Here is a 19,849-nt window from a genome sequence, read left to right on the forward strand (position 1 = left end):
AAGCTTGGCAAAGTGTACGTCAAAGCGGTGGTTAACCCCGAGTCTCTGCACCCCTCCAACCTGGTGGAGGACCTCCAGTTGTCCCGTGAATCCTTTGGGGTACTACCCGATATTAACAAATGGAGAGAGACTTTCCTGTGTCCTGTTCCTGGTACTTCACCCACTTCATATGTTGCTGAGGATGGCTCGATGGGAGGAAGCATCCTAGTCACCAAGATGGTGAGACCAGTTTCATTCCCTCTAGTGGACAAAAGAGGTAATCTTCTTGAAGAGAAGGATCGGCCTCCAAATTCTCTGCAGGAAATCCTTGCAGGCTTGAAGAAGAGGGAGCATAAGGGGGGGGGGTACTGTAACATCCCTGGCGGCGTGCTTGCATGGCTTACCATTTCCCACCATGCAAGACCGCAATCTTACCTATCAGGCCAGGCTGCACACTTTGCTCCAGTACCTGCTGTTTGTATGTCTCTTGTCTGCTGGCTTAGGGCGGCGGCGCTGTTGCTTCCTGATTCTTAAAGCTACAGTGTGCTCAGTCCTAATGCATCCCCAGCCTATTGCTGTGAGTCACTGGATACTTAAACCCCCTCCGCCCAGTAGGAGCGGCCGGAGCAACACTTTCTTACAGTGTGTTCTGTGCAACTGTGAGTTGCTAGGTCCTGTCCTGAATCTTGTTTGTTTCCGCCACCCTGGGGGCTGAGTACCGAGGGGCGTTACCTGTATCTCTGATTTCTAGTTTGTTTCCGCCTCCCTGGGGGCTGAGTGCCCAGACTCGTTCCTGTATCTTGTTCCTGGTTCAGTCCCTGTCTGAACAATGTCCTAGCTCATTTCCTGTTTGTCTCTTTGTCCGAACCTTCCCTTTCCTGCAGTGTCTGAACTTGCACCTAACTCCAACTCGTTGTCTCTGTACTTCTGTTTGTGAGTTTTGTGTACACTCGCTACTTTATTGTAAGTACCTTGTGTTTATCTGGTTCTGCTTGTTCACCGCACCTGCGGTTTTGCTCTGCTCTGCTTGTTCACCGCACCTGCGGTTTTGCTCTGCTCTGCTTGTTCACCGCACTTGCGGTTTTGTTCTGCTCTGCTTGTTCATCGCACCTGCGGTTTTGCTCTGCTCTGCTTGTTCACCACATCTGCGGTTTTGCTCTGCTCTGCTTGTTTACCGCACCTGCGAGTTTTGCTCTGCTCTGCTTGTCTGCTGCATCCGCGGGTTTTGCTTTGCTCTGCTTGTCTACCGCATCTGTGGGTTTTGCTCTGCTCAGCTTGTCTACCGCATCTGCGGGTTTTGCTTTGCTCTGCTTGTCTACCTCATCTGCGGGTTTTGCTCTGCTCTGCTTGTCTACCGCATCTGCGGGTTTTGCTCTGCTCTGCTTATCTACCGCATCTGCGGGTTTTGCTCTGCTCTGCTTGTCTACCACATCTGCGGGTTTTGCTCTGCTCTGCTTGTCTACTGCATCTGCGGGTTTTGCTCTTCTCTGCTTGTCTACCGCATCTGCGGGTTTTGCTCTGCTTGTCTACCGCATCTGCGGGTTTTGCTCTGCTCTGCTTGTCTACCGCATCTGCGGGTTTTGCTCTGCTCTGCTTATCTACCGCATCTGCGGGTTTTGCTCTGCTCTGCTTGTCTACCACATCTGCGAGTTTTGCTCTGCTCTGCTTGTCTACTGCATCTTCGGGTTTTGCTCTTCTCTGCTTGTCTACCGCATCTGCGGGTTTTGCTCTGCTTGTCTACCGCATCTGCGGGTTTTGCTCTGCTCTGCTTGTCTACCGCATCTGCGGGTTTTGCTCTGCTCTGCTTGTTTACCGCACCTGCGGGTTTTGCTCTGCTCTGCTTGTCTACCGCATCCGCGGGTTTTGCTTTGCTCTGCTTGTCTACCGCATCTGCGGGTTTTGTTCTGCTCTGCTTATCTACCGCATCTGCGGGTTTTGCTTTGCTCTGCTTGTCTACCGCACCTGCGGTTCCGTTCCTGTGTTCCAGTCTGTACTGGTCCCTATTCTGCCTGCGTTCCTACCTGCCAGTACCCGCCTGTCTGTATGCTAGCCGTGCCTGCCAGTGCCCACCTGTCTGCATACCAGCCGTGCCTGCCAGTATCCACCTGTCTGTATGCCAGCCTAACCTGCCTGTTCCTGCATTCCCCCGTGTGGGTCAACAGCTGTGACCGGGGTCTGAACCGGAGAAGCACCTGGTCCCTCTGCTCGGTTCCTCCCTGGTTCACGGGGTCGACTGAGCCGCCGTGTGACCTTGGTCGGACCGAGTTGATACTTAGTTACGCCCCTCCAGGCACTCTTCGGTTCATGGTACAGTGGGATCACTAATCACGCTCACGCCAGTCAGTCCGGGCGTGTGCGTAACACATATTATGGCATCCAAAAAGTTAAATTTTGGTCTCATCTGACCAGACTATATTCTCCCAGTATTTCTCAGGCTTGTCTAAATGTTGTTGAGCAATCTTTAACCCTGTTTGAACATGCTTTTTGTTCAGCAATGGAGTCTTGCGTGGTGCGCGTGCATACAGGCCATGGAGGTTGAGTGCATTACTTATAGTTTTCTTTAAAACAATAATTGTACCTGATGATTCCATGATTCCATGTCTTTCTGTAGCTCTCCACAGGTGGCCCTTGGCTCTTGGACAACTGTTCTGATAATTCTTTTTACTCTTCTGTCTGAAATCTTTCGGGGAGCATTTGGTTTATGGTGAAATAATGTTCTTTCTACTTTCAGATTATGGCCCAAACAGTGCTCATTAGAAGCTTCAGTAGTTTAGAAATTCTTCTGTAACCAATGCCATCAGTATGTTTTGCAACAATAAGGTTGCTAAGGTCTTAAGACAGCTCACTGGTTTTACCAATTATGAGATGTTTCTTGTGTGGCACCTTGGTAATTGGCCTAATTACTGATTGATTTCAGCTGGTGTCATGACTTTCCATGGCGTGGCTTTGTGCACCTTTCTTCATGTGTTAAATACTTTTTCCCTGTGTCATTTCTCATTATTATACATAATTTAATTTTAATTTAATTTATGGACAACAATGGTTTGATTGCTTTGCCTGTTGGGATTGGATAGGTTGTTACCAACATCTGGTGAGAATTTCAAGTAAATAGCACCTTTAAAAATATATTTATTTAGAAAATTGGTGATGTGTTCAATACTTATTTCACCCACTGTATATATGATAGTTTCCTCCCTTATTATGTATAGCACTGTTTCTTATTACATCTTCTCTTATAGCATCCTCTCTTGTTATGTACTATGCCATCCCTCATTATGTAGCATCCTCTCTTTTTATTTACAGCGCCATTCATTATTACATAGTATCCTTTCTTGTTATGTACAGATCCATCCCTCACAAAGCATCCTCTCTTGTTATGTACAGCGCATTCCCTTTTCATGTAGCATCCTCTCTTGCTATGTACAGTGCCATCTCTGGTAATATACAGACCCATCCCTTATTTTGTAGCATCCTCTCTTGTTATATACAACCCATCCCTAATACGTAGTATCCTCTCTTGTTATGTACAGAGCAATCAGTTATCATGTAGCATTCTCTCTTGTTATGTACAGCACCATCCCTCATTATGTAATGTCCTCTGTTTATGCACAGCGCCATCCCTCATTATGTAACATCCTCTGTTTATGTACAGCACCATCCCTTATTTAGCATCCAATCTTTTTATGTACAGCACCATCCCTTATTATGTAGCATTCTCTCTTGTTATATACAGCATCATGCCTTATTATGTAGCATCCTGTCTTGTTATGTACAGAACCATCCTTTTTAATGCAGCATCCTGTCTTGTTATGTACAGCATCGTCGCTTATTATGTAGCAACCCCTCTTGTTATACACAGTGGCATCCCTTATTAAGTAGCATTTGATCTTGTTATGTACAGCGCCATTTCATATTATGTAGCATCTTCTCTTGTTATGTACAATGTCATCACGTATTACATAATAATAATAATAATTTTTATTTATATAGTGCAGCACTTTACAATTAAGCATCCTCTCTTTCATGTATAGTGCCTTCCCTTATTATATAGCATCCTTCCTTACATAGAACAGTTCCGTACATAGCATACTCTCTTGTTATTTTTGCTATTCACAGCGCCCTCTCTTTATTACTTAGCGTCCTCTCTTTTAGATCTAAAATGAATACTGATGGAGCAGTATCTGATCAAAAGACCAGTTCATGAGCCTCCTCCATTAGAAAAGAAGCATTCAAATCAACTGACATTTTATTTTATATCTAACAAAAGAGGATGCTATGAAATAGAGGGAGCAATGAATAACAAGAGAGGGCGCTATGTAATAAAGAGAGGTCACTATGAGTAACAATTCTAACAAGAGAATACCTATGTAAGGGACGGTGCTGCACATAACAAGAGCTGATACTATGTAATAATGGGATGACTTTTTTATATAACAATATAAGACGCTATATAATAAGGGACAACCCTATAAATAACTAGAGAGGATTCTACGTAATAAGGGACGGTGCTACGCATAATAAAAGAGAAAACTAACTAATTAAGGACAGCTCTATACATAACTAGAAAGTACACTATATATTAAGGGATGGCACTATGCATAATAATTGCGCACACTATATACTAAGGGATGGTGCTATACATAATAAGGCTACATTCCAGTATCCATTTGAAATGTTTGTGCGCTATGTTCAATTCTGATGCTCAAAATCAAACCAGGAAGGGAAATGCTCTGTGTTTCATGGATCTCATTCTCGAACGTGTGATGTCACGGATATGAGAATAGATCTATGAAACTCTATGAGTCTGTGTGCTGTCTGATGAAACAACCTGGCAGCACTTGGACATTTCACATGAATGTGTGAATGTAGCCTAAGGGAGGTTGTTTTCCAAATAACAGTATTACTCCCATTATCTCTCTGCACGTCATACAGTAAAGAGACAATAAACATTTACATGTAGTCTTTACTGCTGACATCTTATCTGATTAGAGCCGTTTTTCTGTTGTTTCTTCCTCCTCTGGTCGGACCTTCATGTTGACATCTTGCAGCCACGACATGTCTTACCACACTGATCATCGCGGCCCTGAAAATAACAAGTCAAATACAGTATATTGTATACATACATTTGCCTCCAGAATAATAAATCTGCCACACTGTGCCCCTGGATACAACCATTAATATACTATTAGCCAAGCACCATTCAAAAGATGAATTGAAAAGCCAGCACTGTGCCCCCTTTAACTATAATCTCTGCTGCCCAATAAATATAAATTAATCAGTCACCATGACTCTCACCCAAATTCATTTTAAGTCCCTGTCCTGTGTCTTCTCTTTCCTAAATTTATTATAAGCCCCTGTATAGAGTTCTCCCCAATTTTTACAATTCCTTGTATGATGTTCTCACACCCCGTTTCATTGTAAGTCCTTGTATAGTGTCCTCACCCACCCTCCAGATTCATTATAAGTCCCTGAGAGCATTCTCCTCAACCCCTAATTCATTGTAAGTCTCTGATAGTGTAATACCTCACCCCCCAATTCATTATAAGTCCCTGATTGCATTCTCCCCAACCCCTGTATAGAGTTCTCCACAATTTTTACAATTCCTTGTATGAAGTCCTCTCTCACACCCCATTTCATTGTAAGTCATTGTATAGTGTCCTCACCACCCCCCCAAATTCATTATAAGTCCCTGAGAGCATTCTCCCCAACCCCTAATTAATTGTAAGCCCCTGATAGTGTAATACTTCACCCCCCAATTCATTATAAGTCCCTGATAGCGTCATCTCCTACCCTCAATTCATTATAAGTCCCTGTATAGCATACTTAACTACCCCCAAAACATTATAAGTCATTCATAGTATCCTCTCCTACCTCAGAATTCATTATAGGTCCCTGAATAATGTTATCTCCCACCCCTCAATTCATTATAATTCTACATAGGGACTTATAATGAATTGGGAGGTGGGAAAGGATGCTATCAGGGACTTATAATGAATTGTGGGAGGATGATATACAGGTACTTAGACTGATTTTGAAGGTGGGGATACTATATGACGCGCCCAGGGGATGGGGACGACTCGGCGCCCGGGCCTTGCTGTTAGTTTTGGGGGATGCCGCGGTGGCCGGGGTAATGGGGGTAGGTGTATGGGATAGGAAATGTTCGTGACGCCACCTGTGGTTTCTGGTGAGGACCACCAGCGCTGCAGCAGTCATCTGAGGCCGGTGTTCTGGCAGCTAAGATGGTGTAGCTCCCCACAGGTGGAGCTGAGCCTCAGGGCAGCGTAGGAATAGGGAATGCAGGGATGCAGGACAGAGGAGATCCAGCCGGGTCAGAGTAAGAACAGGGACAGACACGATAGTCACTTCAGTACCTTTTACTGGTGGTATTCAAGGCACAATCCGGAGCACTGTAGGGTGAGGGGTGCACATCAGGACTCTCCCCAGTGAGCGGGTGTTGGGCCTCCTGTCTCTTGCCTTTGTTTAGTAAGTCTCTGACCTGCTTGGAGCTAGGCCTAACTTACTCTCTGTCTTGCACCTGCTGACCTTGTGGTAGGGCCTTCTGTTGAAGATCACTCTCCCTGCTTACGGGGCCTCCGTGACTCCTGGCTCTGGTACGTATCAGCTTCTGGTATTCCTGGGACATGTAGTTCGCCAGGGGTTCCAGTTGTTTCTTACTGGGTCATAGAGATCCCTGTAAGCTCGGACCCGGTGTCCGGTATATGCTTTCTGGGTGAGCTGGTTAAGCTCCTCTGCCCCCTTTGTTACTCACTTTCCACTCGCCTTCGGCCACGCTCGGGCCCTCACTAGGTTACACACAGCAGCAGGCACACTGTTTCTTCACCGCTCTTATGGCGTCGGTACGCCCTCAGCTCGCTAACTTGAGCTTCACTCTAGGCTTTCTTACTAGAGGAACTGAACTGAGAACTCTGTCCCTCTCTGGCTCTGAGCAGGGACTCTGTTCTCTAGACTGAGCTCGACTTTGTATTCAGACCTGTACTTGCTGAACTCTCCAGAGGAACTGCCTGCCTAACTCCACCTTCCCTATTTATATCGCTATCCGGGCTCCCTCTGGTGGTCTGAGGTCGAAGGTGGAGGTGTGTGCTGTGAGGGCCTCTTGTGGAGGAATCCGTCCATGCACCCCTCTAGGATCTGTGGCACCAATGCGCAGGGCGCCACATATACAAGGACTTATAATGAATTAGGAGGTAGGAAGGATACTATAGAGGCACTTAAAATGAATTAGAGGGTGGACGAGGACACTATACACATACTTAGAATGAATTAGGGGGTGAGAGAGGACGCTATACAGAAACATATAATGAATTGGAGAGCGGTGGAGGACGCGATACAGGGACATGTAATGAATTGGGGAGTGGTGGAGGACGTTTTATAGGGACTTATAATAAATTGGGGGGAGTATGAGGACACTATCAGGAACTAAGCATTGTCTTCCACTCCCCAATTCATTATAAGTCCCTGATAGTGACTCGCCCCCTGGGCCGTGGGGCACTCGAGACCGGACTTCAGGGCAATGCTGGGAGTAGTAGTGGCGACCCGGTCCCGTGGCTCAGGGTGGTCAGACCAGTGGTAGTCTATGATGTGCTGTAGGTAATGTCCGACTACGCCACCCATGGATTGCGGTCAGGGAGGACCGCCGCTGCAAGGCAGACCGCTGAGGCTGGTGTTGGGGATGCAGCGGGGAATAGTACAACTCCCGACGGGAGGAGTGTAGCCTCAGGGCAGGTAATAGGATGCTGGGGGTGATGGTGCAGGCGCAGCAGTAACCACACAGAGTCCAATAATGCAGTCCAGGGTCTTTTACTGATCTTATTATAGACCCAACAGGAGTACAGGGTAGGAATGGACCTGGGTGTCTGAGGGCATTCAGGCGAGCTCCGCTGGTCAGGGTGAGTGGGTAGGCCTACCGTTCTCTCTCTCTGCCCTTGCTGACTATCTCCCCCTTTAGTGGTGTGATAGCCCACGTCCCTGAGCTTGCCGTGTACTACGCCTGTATGGCTTGCGACTCGGGCCTTAGGGACCTGTAGCTTCTCCGTGCTGTACCGGTCCCTCTGTGTGGCGGAGCCTCCAGGCTTCTTGGCCAAGGGACCTAAAATCCCTCGCAGGTAGATGATCTGCTGCAGGACTTGCAACCCTGACAGCCTCGGACCCCAGTGTCCGGTTATGTAGTCTCTCTCTGCCAGGACCGGCTCTCGTCGCCTCTGTCCCTGGCTTTCTGCTCCTACGTTGCCTCCCGGACTCCTCAGCTGCCGCTGACCTGTCCCTCTCTTCTGGGAACACTTCTGGATGCTTCAGAAGTGGGTCCTGGTCTCTCTAACCCTGCCCTCAGTACCAGTTTTTATAGGGGCAGCCTGCTCCCCCTACTGGCCTGGGACAGGAGGTGCGGCATGCAAATGGTCCATGACCAGAGAACCTCCCTCCTGCTCTCAGACACAGCCTTACAAGTTTGTGGCATCCAGGCCTGGGGTGACACAATAGCAATCTCCCCCACCCCCAATTCATTATAAATCCCTGATAGCATCCTCTCCCACTCCAAAATTTCTTTATAAGTCCCTTATAACGTCTTTCCCCCACCCCCCAAGTCATTATAAGTCTCTGTATAGCATTCTCCCCCACCATTAAATTCATACTAAATCGTCCTAATCCCCTTCCCCACCCATCATGCTCTCCCCACTGTGTTAAAAAAGTCACTCACCTCTCCAGACAAGGCCTCTGCAGCATCACTTCCTTCCAATTCTAGCTGAGTACTTTCTAAATGAAGCAGGCTACATTCTGACGTCATCACGTCACACGCGTCATAGAGAAAGCGCTGGGCAAGAAACCGAGGATGGTTTCCTGCAGTTCCGCTGCTATTTTCTGCTGTAGGCAATGGAGCTGCAGGAACACCCTCAGCCTTGAGCGCCAGTAATGATGAGGGCATGCCGGCCGTGGGTTCCCCGATATTTTTGATAGGTTTTTTAGGCTGTTTCCAGGGGTGAATCCATATGAAACAGACGTCAAGGGCACATACTGCCTGAAAAAAACGCAGCAAATCCACTGCAAAAATTGAAACGACATTGCTGTACACGAGGTTCAGAAACCGTGGACCGATTAGAATAAGTAACATGTTCATTCTTCTTTATTATAGAAGATACAGGAAAACCCCGCCGCTGGTGGAACTGCCACGAAAATGACTAAAAAACCGCCAGCTTCAGGAAAAAAGCCACCAAGTTTTCCTGAAGAGGCTTTGTGATAGAAAACACTGGTGGATCCACCACCGGATTAAAAACATCTACACAACACCCAGTGGATATGTTCACACATAGTCTTTTGTAGATTTTTTTTTAGATTAAAATTAGCAGAAATTTTTTGATGAGTTTTTGCGTTTTTGAGGAGGATTAGAATAGTTTCTTCTCAGTTTGAGGAGTTCCCTCTCAGATTCTGCCCCAAAACCTTCTCAAAAATCTATGTGTGCACATGGCCACTATTTGAACACAAAGTTTATTGAGGAGGTTTTAGAGCATAAACTGAAAGGAAAATCTTCAAATCCTCTTCAAAAATGCAAAACTCCTCTAAAAACGTAGAGGTTCTGCTTAGTTTCCTCTAAAATAAAGTCTACAAAAAGACTGAGTGCACATAAAGCCAGGCATTCCACAAAAACCTCCTGGAACCTGGTTGGTCTTGTGATGTGTATTTTTCAGCCAAAAAATCCATGCTGAAAAAAAAGTCAGTGTGAACATACCCTTAGAAGTAATGCAGCTGTAAGGTAGCACAGAACATTACCTATCGCTGCTGAATGGGACACTCCATACTAAACTTGGTTCCCAAATCTATCGGATTATATTGTGTGCACAACACCCAGTGGCTATGTTCACACAGATTCTTTTTGTAGAGATTTTTTTTTTTTTTAGAGGAAACTGAGTAGAACCTCCAAGTTTTTGAGTTTTGCATTTTTTAGGAGAATTTGAATTTTTCTCTCAGTTTCTGCTCCAAAACCTTCTAAAAAAACTTGGTGTAGACATAGCCACTATACGCACACGAAGTTTATTGAGGAAAAGGTTATAGAGCAGTAACTGATAGTAAACTCTTCAAATCCTCCTCAAAAATGCAAAACTTCTCAAAAACCAGGAGGATCTTCTAAAGAAAACCTCAGTGTACACACGGCCATCCACACCACAAAAACCTGTGGAACCTGGTTTGGTTTTGGCATGTGGATTTTTCAGCCAAAAATTCCACATAAAGAAAGTCAGTGTGAACATACCTTTAGAAGTAATGGGACCTGTGAGTGAGCACAGAACAGCACTTCTCGCTGCTGAATGGGGCTCTGCAGTTCCAGACTTGGTTCTTAAATCCTGGACATGTGAATGGCCCCATAAACTATCACGGGTACGAGTGTTATCTGTGAAGTTAACGGATAGCACTCATACGTGAAATTCGGATGTGTGAATGAGCCCTTAGTGTGGGTGTACATTACACCTGCGGTCTTGTTTCCTGCATAGGATTACCATATTGAGGGCTCTTAGCTTGGCTTCCTGTCCATACATTACAATACCAATGCCAGGGCTGATGCTCCTTCTTACCATAGAGGTGTTGTCCTTGCCTGCACTGCCACAATTTCACATTACCAGCATGCATATGTACTATGGAATTGTATACCTATATATCCACATATATACTCTCAGGCTATGTGCCCACGTAGCAGATTTGATGCAGAGCGTTTTTGCCTCTCTCTGGCAGAAAAAAACGCATGCAGATTTACATGCGTTTTTTCTGCCAGAGAGAAGCGTTTTTTCAGCGTTTTTACATGCGTTTTTTCAAGCAGTTTTCCAAGCGATTTTGAGCATCACTTGGAAAGTGCTTGACAAGTTGGTCACACAATATAAATCCATGCAACCGGCATGGATTTATAATGTGTGAACAACTGATGCCTTAAATGCAGCATCTATAGTAAAAAAAAAGAGAATTAAAACGTTAAAAATAAAAAAAACCTCTCCGGCGGCCCCCGGTCTGCTCCCAGCGGCGTCCTCTCTCTTCGTCGTCCCGCAGTGTACAGTCATGGCCAAAAGTTTTGAGAATAACACCAAAATTATATTTTCACATGATCTGCTGGCCTCTGGTGTTTGTCTGATGTTTATATCACATACCGAAATATAATTGCAATCATATTATGAGTACCAATAGGTTATATTGACAGGTAGAATGAGTTAATGCAGCAAGTCAATATTTGCAGTGTTGCCCCTTCTTCTTCAAGACCTCTGTAATTCTCCCTGGCATGCTCTCAATCAACTTTTGGACCAAATCCTGACTGGTAGCAGTCCATTCTTGCATAATCAATGCTTGCATTTTGCCAGAATTTGTTGGTTTTTGTTTGTCCATCCGTCTCTTGATGATTGACCACAAGTTCTCAATGGGATTAAGATCTGGGGAGTTCCAGGCCATGGACACAAAATCTCTATGTTTTGTTCCATGAGCCATTTAGTTATCACCTTTGCTTTATGGCAAGGTGCTCCATCATGCTGGAAAAGGCATTGTTGGGCGCCAAACTGCTCTTGGACGGTTGGGAGAAGTTGCTCTTGGAGGACATTCTGGTACCATTCTTTATTCATGGCTGTGTTTTTAGGCAAGACTGTGAGTGAGCCGATTCCCTTGGCTGAGAAGCAACCCCACACATGAATGGTTTCAGGATGCTTTACAGTTGGCATGAGACAAGACTGGTGGTACCGCTCACCTCTTCTTCTCCGAATAAGCTGTTTTCCAGATGTTCCAAACAATCGAAAAGGGGATTCATCAGGGAAAATGACTTTGCCCCAGTCCTCAGCAGTCCACTCCCTGTACCTTTTGCAGAATATCAGTCGGTCCCTGATGTTTTTTCTGGAGAGAAGTGGCTTCTTTGCTGCCCTCCTTGAAACCAGCCCTTGCTCAAAGAGTCTCCGCCTCACAGTGCGTGCAGAAGCACTCACACCAGCCTGCTGCCATTCCTGAGCAAGCTCGGCACTGCTGGTAGTCCGATCCCGCAGCTGAAACAGTTTTAAGATACGGTCCTGGCGCTTGCTGGTCTTTCTTGGGCGCCCTGGAGCCTTTTTGACAACAATGGAAGCTCTCTCCTTGAAGTTCTTGATGATGCGATAGATTGTTGACTGAGGTGCAATCTTTGTAGCTGCGATACTCTTCCCTGTTAGGCCATTTTTGTGCAGTGCAATGATGACTGCACGTGTTTCTTTAGAGATAACCATGGTTAACTGAAGAGAAACAATGATACCAAGAACCAGCCTCCTTTTAAAGTGTCCAGTGATGTCATTCTTACTTAATCATGACTGATTGATCGCCAGCCCTGTCCTCATCAACACCCACACCTGTGTTAATGGATCAATCACTAAAACGATGTTAGCTGCTCCTTTTAAGGCAGGACTGCAATGATGTTGAAATGTGTTTTGGGGGTTAAAGTTCATTTTCTGGGCAAATATTGACTTTGCAAGTACAGTAATTGCTGTTAAGCTGATCACTCTTTGACATTCAGGAGTATATGCAAATTGCCATTACAAAAAATGAAGCAGTAAACTTTGGAAAAATTACTATTTGTGTCATTCTCAATACTTTTGGCCATGACTGTACTGTCAGGACCTGCGGTGACGTCATTTAGTCACCTGATGGTCACGCGACCATCACCTGACCGCCGACGTCAGCGGTCGCGTGACCATCAGGTGACTAAATGACGTCACCGCAGGTCCTGACAGTACACTGCGGGACGACGAAGAGAGAGGACGTGGCCGGGAGCAGACTGGGGGCCGCCGGAAAGGTGAATATACAGTTTTTTTTTCATTTTTAACTTCTTTATTCCTTTTTTTCACCGCATGGTAGCCGGGATGAAGAGGAGTTGTAGTCTCCTCTTCATCCCGGGGTGCCACACGCACCGCGATTACGCTGCAAATTCGGGGCCATTGAATTTCATTGAAACGCAGCAAATCCACATATACCTGTGGGTTTGCTGCGTTTCAGTATTCCTCAATGGCAGCGAATTTGCAGCGTAATCGCGGTATAAATGGTCATGCTGCATTTTGCAACGCAATGCGAATTCGGCATGCTAATTAGCGCATCATGTGCACAGCACATCCGAATTCACATTGCTTTGCATGGCAAATTGTTTTACAAGCGTTTTCGCAGCGTTTTCGCAGCCGTAAAAACACTACAAAAACGCTACGTGGGCACTTAACCTTACATTCATTTAATCTAGTGTACAATAATATTAACATTCTGATGGTTTGGAAGAAAACTACAAAATAATCAGAAAGCTTCAAACCAAGTAGTAAAATTTAGTCAGAAGTCTGAATTTATTTAGGGTCTGCTCAGGGATCCAATATATATCTCCCATCCTGGTATGTATGTTCCCCATCCTGGTATATATATCCCCCATCCTGGTATATATATCCCTCATCCTGGTATATATATCCTCCATCCTGGTATACCTATCTCCCATCCTGGTATATATATCCCCCATCCTGATATATATATCCCCCATACTGGTATGTATATCCCCCATCCTGATATATATATCCCCCATATTGGTATGTATATCCCCCATCCTGGTATATATATCCCTCATCCTGGTATATATATCCTCCATCCTGGTATACCTATCCCCCATCCTGGTATATATATCCCCCATCCTGGTATATATCCCCCATCCTGGTATATATATCCCCCATACTGGTATGTATATCCCCCATCCTGATATATATATCCCCCATATTGGTATATATATCCTCCATCCTGGTATACCTATCCCCCATCCTGGTATATATATCCCCCATCCTAGTATATATATCCCCCATCCTGGTATACCTATCCCCCATCCTGGTATATATATCCCCCATCCTGGTATATATATCCCCCATCCTGGTATATATATCCCCCACCCTGGTATATATATCCCCCATACTGGTATGTATATCCCCATCCTGATATATATATCCCCCTTATTGGTATGTATATCCTCCATCCTGGTATATATATCCCCCATCCTGGTATATATGTCCTCCATCCTGGTATATATATACCCCATCCTGGTACATATATCCTCCACCCTGGTATATATCCCCCATCCTGGTACATATATCCTCCATCCTGGTATATATACCCCCTATACTGGTATATATATCCTTCATCCTGGTACATATATCCCTCATCCTGGTATGCATATTCCCCATCCTGCTATATATATCCCCCATCCTGGTATATATATCTCCCATCCTGGTGTGTATGTTCCCCATCCTGGTATATATATTTGCCATCCTGGTATATATATATCCCCCATCCTGGTATGTACAGCTCAGACCAAAAGTTTGGACACACCTTCTCATTTAAAGATTTTTCTGTATTTTCATGACTTTGAAAATTGTACATTCACACTGAAGGCATCAAAACTATGAATTAACACATGTGGAATTATATACTTAACAAAAAAAGTGTGAAACAACTGAAAATATGTTGGGAAAAACGTGCTGGGTTGTGCAGGCGTCTTCTTGTGCAAAGTGGCTTTGGAGATAAGTGGCAGTTATTTCAGAGGCAGTTAGTCAGGGCAGGAGTCAGGTAACCAACACTTTGACCACTTACTCTCTTTTAACTATGTTTCTGCTAGCTCTCACTTTTTCCTCTATAGTCCTCTACTTTCTAGTAACCCCTCAAATCCCTACACCTAGTAAGGAACTCTTCATCTCTCCCTTCATCCTCTCCATTCATCTCACCTCCTCCTCAGAATTATTCCTCAACATTCAATCCTGGATCTCCAAACACAGACAGCCACCTCATGCTCTCTCTTGCTCCCACCTGCCAACACTTTCTCTGCTCCTCCTCACTGCTGGAGATATCTCTCCAAATCCTGGTCCTCCTCGCCATATCCCCACATTTACTTCTACCTCCTATCCACGACGTTCCACAAACTGTCGCAACGCTTCTAACCTCATACCCATCCGACTAATCCCCACTTCCTCAGTTGCACTAACAGGAGCTCTATGGAACGCTCGCTCCGTCTGCAACAAACTTTCCTACGTCCACGACCTTTTCATTACTAAGAAACTTTCCTTCCTAGCCATCACCGAAACCTGGCTCACCTCCTCTGACACAGCCTCCCCAGCTGTACTTTCGTATGGTGGATTCCACCTTTCCCACACCCCCTGCCCCAATGGCAAACATGGAGGAGGCGTAGGTTTTCTCCTGTCAGATACCTGTGCTTTCACCCAAATCCCACTGCCACCCTCTGTTACACTCCCCTCTTTTGAGGTGCACTGTGTGCGCATCTATCCCCCCTCTGACCTCCAACTGGCCGTCATTTACCGACCCCCAGGGCTAGCCACCACTTTCTTAGACCACTTCACCACCTGGCTGCTTCAATTCCTTTCCGCTGACATCCCCACTATCATAATGGGTGACTTCAACATCCCCATTGACACTTCCTACTCGTCTGTCTCTGAGTTCCTATCCCTCACTTCCTCCTTTGGCCTTGCTCAATGGTCTTCTGCAGCTACTCATAAAGATGGCCACACACTGGACCTCATCTTCACCCGCCTCTGTTCCCTATCTAACCTCTCTAACACACCTCTCCCTCTCTCTGACCATAACCTCCTCACATTCTCTACCCTCTCCTCTCCAGGTGCACAATCCCCACTCTACAAACTTACACACGCTCGCAGAAACCTCAAACACCTTGACCTACACTCACTCTCTGAATCCCTCCTCCCTCTTACAGACATAAATTCCTTACACAATGTAGATGTTGCTGCCGCTTTATATAACACAATAGCTGCAGCTCTTGACTCGATCTCCCCTCTCACACATACCAAAGCTCGCACAATCAACAGGCAACCCTGGCACACCAAACTTACTAAAGAACTGCGACGGGCCTCCAGGGTTGCAGAGCGGAGATGGAAAAGGTCTCACTCCATCGAGCACTTCATGGCATTCAAACAATCCCTCACTATTTTCAAGTCCACACTCACTACAGCAAAACAAACCTACTTCTCATCTCTCATATCCTCCCTGTCTCACAACCCTAAACAGCTATTTAACACTTTCAATTCTCTCCTTCGTCCCCCAGCACCTCCTCCCTCTTCTCTCATCTCAGCCGAAGACTTTGCCTCATTCTTCAAGCAGAAGATTGACACCATCAGACAAAGCTTTTGCCTAAAGTCTGCACAATCAACAGGCAACCCTGGCACACCAAACTTACTAAAGAACTGCGACGGGCCTCCAGGGTTGCAGAGCGGAGATGGAAAAGGTCTCACTCCATCGAGCACTTCATGGCATTCAAACAATCCCTCACTATTTTCAAGTCCACACTCACTACAGCAAAACAAGCCTACTTCTCATCTCTCATATCCTCCCTGTCTCACAACCCTAAACAGCTATTTAACACTTTCAATTCTCTCCTTCGTCCCCCAGCACCTCCTCCCTCTTCTCTCATCTCAGCCGAAGACTTTGCCTCATTCTTCAAGCAGAAGATTGACACCATCAGACAAAGCTTTTGCCTAAAGTCTGCACAACCCCTCCTCATATCTACTCAACCTTCCTCCTCCAAACCCCACTTCTCCACCATTACAGAAGGTCAAGTCTCCTCTTTACTCTCCAAATCACACCTCACCACCTGCGAACTTGACCCAATCCCATCCCACCTCATCCCTAACCTTACCACAGTCTTCATCCCAACCCTAACCCACCTCTTCAACCTGTCACTAACAACCGGTGTCTTCCCCTCATGTTTCAAACATGCCGCAATCACACCCATCCTCAAAAAGCCCTCCCTTGACCCATCCTCTCTGACTAGCTACCACCCCATATCACTTCTCCCCTTTGCCTCAAAACTATTAGAACAACATGTCCACCTTGAACTGTCCTCCCACCTCGCCTCCTGTTCCCTCTTTGACCACCTACAATCTGGCTTCCGTCCGCATCACTCGACTGAAACTGCCCTTACCAAAGTCACCAATGACCTACTGACCGCCAAATCCAAGCGACACTACTCCATCCTCCTCCTTCTGGACCTGTCATCTGCCTTCGACACAGTCGACCATTCCCTCTTACTCAAAGCAGCACACTCTTGGCATTCTCTTGATGAGCTTCAAGAGGTAGTCACCGGAAATGGTTTTCACTTCACAGGTGTGTCCTGTCAGGTTTAATAAGTGGAATTTCTTGCCTTATAAATGGGGTTGGGACCATCAGTTGTGTTGTGCAGAAGTCTGGTGGATACACAGCTGATAGTCCTACTGAATAGACTGTTAGAATTTGTATTATGGCAAGAAAAAAGCAGCTATGTAAAGAAAAATGAGTGGCCATCATTACTTTAAGAAATGAAGGTCAGTCAGTCCGAAAAATTGGGCAAACTTTGAAAGTGTCCCCAAGTGCAGTTGCAAAAACCATCAAGCGCTACAAAGAAACTGGCTCACATGAGGACCGCAACAGAATAGGAAGACCAAGAGTCACCTCTGCTTCTGAGGATAAGTTTATCCGAGTCACCAGCCTCAGAAATCGCAGGTTAACAGCAGCTCAGATTAGAGACCAGGTCAATGCCACACAGAGTTCTAGCAGCAGACACATCTCTTCAACAACTGTTAAGAGGAAACTTTGTGCAGCAGGCCTTCATGGTAAAATAGCTGCTAGGAAACCACTGCTAAGGACAGGCAACAAGCAGAAGAGACTTGTTTGGGCTAAAGAACACAAGGAATGGACATTAGACCAGTGGAAATCTGTGTTTTGGTCTAATGAGTCCAAATTTGAGATCTTTGGTTCCAACCACCGTGTCTTTTGTGCGACGCAGAAAAGGTTAACGGATGGACTCTACATGCCTGGTTCCCACCGTGAAGCATGGAGGGGGAGGTGTGATGGTGTGGGGGTGCTTTTCTGGTGACACTGTTGGGGATTTATTCAAAATTGAAGGCATACTGAACCAGCATGGCTACCACAACATCTTGCAGCGGCATGCTATTCCATCCGGTTTGCGTTTAGTTGGACCATCATTTATTTTTCAACAGGACAATGACCCCAAACACACCTTCAGGCTGTATAAGGGCTATCTGACCAAGAAGGAGAGTGATGGGGTGCTACGCCAGATAACCTGGCCTCCACAGTCACCAGGCCTGAACCCAATCGAGATGGTTTGGGGTGAGCTGGACCGCAGAGTGAAGGCAAAAGGGCCAACAAGTGCTAAGCATCTCTGGGAACTCCTTCAAGATTGTTGGAAGACCATTTCCGGTGACTACCTCTTGAAGCTCATCAAGAGATTGCCAAGAGTGTGCAAAGCAGTCATCAAAGCAAAAGGTGGCTACTTTGAAGAACCTAGAATATAAGACATATTTTCAGATGTTTCACACTTTTTTGTTAAGTATATAATTCCACATGTGTTAATTCATAGTTTTGATGCCTTCAGTGTGAATGTACAATTTACATAGTCATGAAAATACAGAAAAATCTTTAAATTAGAAGGTGTGTCCAAACTTTAGGTCTGTACTGTATATATATATATATATATATATATATATATATATATATCCCCCATCCTGGTATGTATGTTCCCCATCCTGGTATATATATATCCCCCATCCTGGTATATATATCTCCCATCCTAGTATATATATCCCCCTTCCTGGCATATATATCCTCAATTCTGGTATGTATGTTTCCCATCCTTGTATATATATCCCCCATCCTGGTATGTTCCCCATCCTGGTATATATATCCCCCATCCTGGTATATTTATCCCCCATCCTGGTATATATATCCCCCATACTGGTATGTATATCCCCCATCCTAGTATGCATGCTCCCTATCCTTGTATATATATCCCCCTTCCTGGTATATATATCCCCCATCCTGGTACATATATCCTCCATCCTGGTGTATATATCCCCTATCCTAGTATATATATCCTTCATCCTGGTACATATATCCCCATCCTGATACATATATTCTCCATCCTGGTATATATGTCCCCCATCCTGGTGTATATATATTCCCCATCCTTGTATATATATCCCCCATCCTGGTATATGTCCCCCGTTCTGCTGATGTCCTTTAATACATAGAAAAAATAAAGAATTATACTCCCCTTCCCTCTGCTCCTGTGCCGTGCGGCGTCCTCTTCTGAAGCTGACTGCAGCGTGCAGGTGACGGGAGCGCATCCCGTCACTGCCATACTCCCCCAGTCACGTGCCCTCTGGCGTCAGCTGCCGGCCTCTGATTGGCCTCGACGCTCATCCAGTTGAAATATGCGCTGGCGTCAGCGGGCCCCTCACCCGCACAGACCCGGTTGCGACTGCAATCGTTGCGCCCCTGCTCATAAATCTACAGTCATTTACATAACTGGAATTTGTTCAGGATCCTGGTCTAGTGCCCACTTCGTGGCCGCCATGCCAGGGGCTTGAAACTTCCTTGGCCTTTGGGGTCTACAAGGTACTTTCTACGTCATAATGTCACGTGAGGCGTTGGCTTTGTGTGACATCATGGTGTCATGGGGGGGGGGCTTGTAAACCCCAGGGCCCCCAGGATATCAGCATTCGAGTGTCAGCTGAGCAAGTTTGCAAGACCCTGGTCCAGCCGCAACGCTCATCTCTAGCGCCAACAGAATGTTCGCAAATTTTAGTCTATGTTTTATCAATGGACATGTGACACAAGAATGGACAAAGGAATCGGCTGACAAAGGAATCGGCTGACAAAGGAATCGGCTGACATTGGTGCCCAGAGAAGAGGAGGCAGTTCACAACTAGAAAAACATGTGAATGTTGTGATATTATTATAGTTAATAATATACACAAGCCAAAATCAGGGATCGCACCTTTTCTGGACATGTTTTTCCAAAAGTGGACAACCCCTTTAATTACAAGGATTT

This window comes from Phyllobates terribilis, unplaced genomic scaffold (assembly GCF_046119375.1).
Source record: "Phyllobates terribilis strain yellow unplaced genomic scaffold, ASM4611937v1 Scaffold_11__3_contigs__length_659146591, whole genome shotgun sequence".
Lineage (NCBI taxonomy): Eukaryota > Metazoa > Chordata > Amphibia > Anura > Dendrobatidae > Phyllobates > Phyllobates terribilis.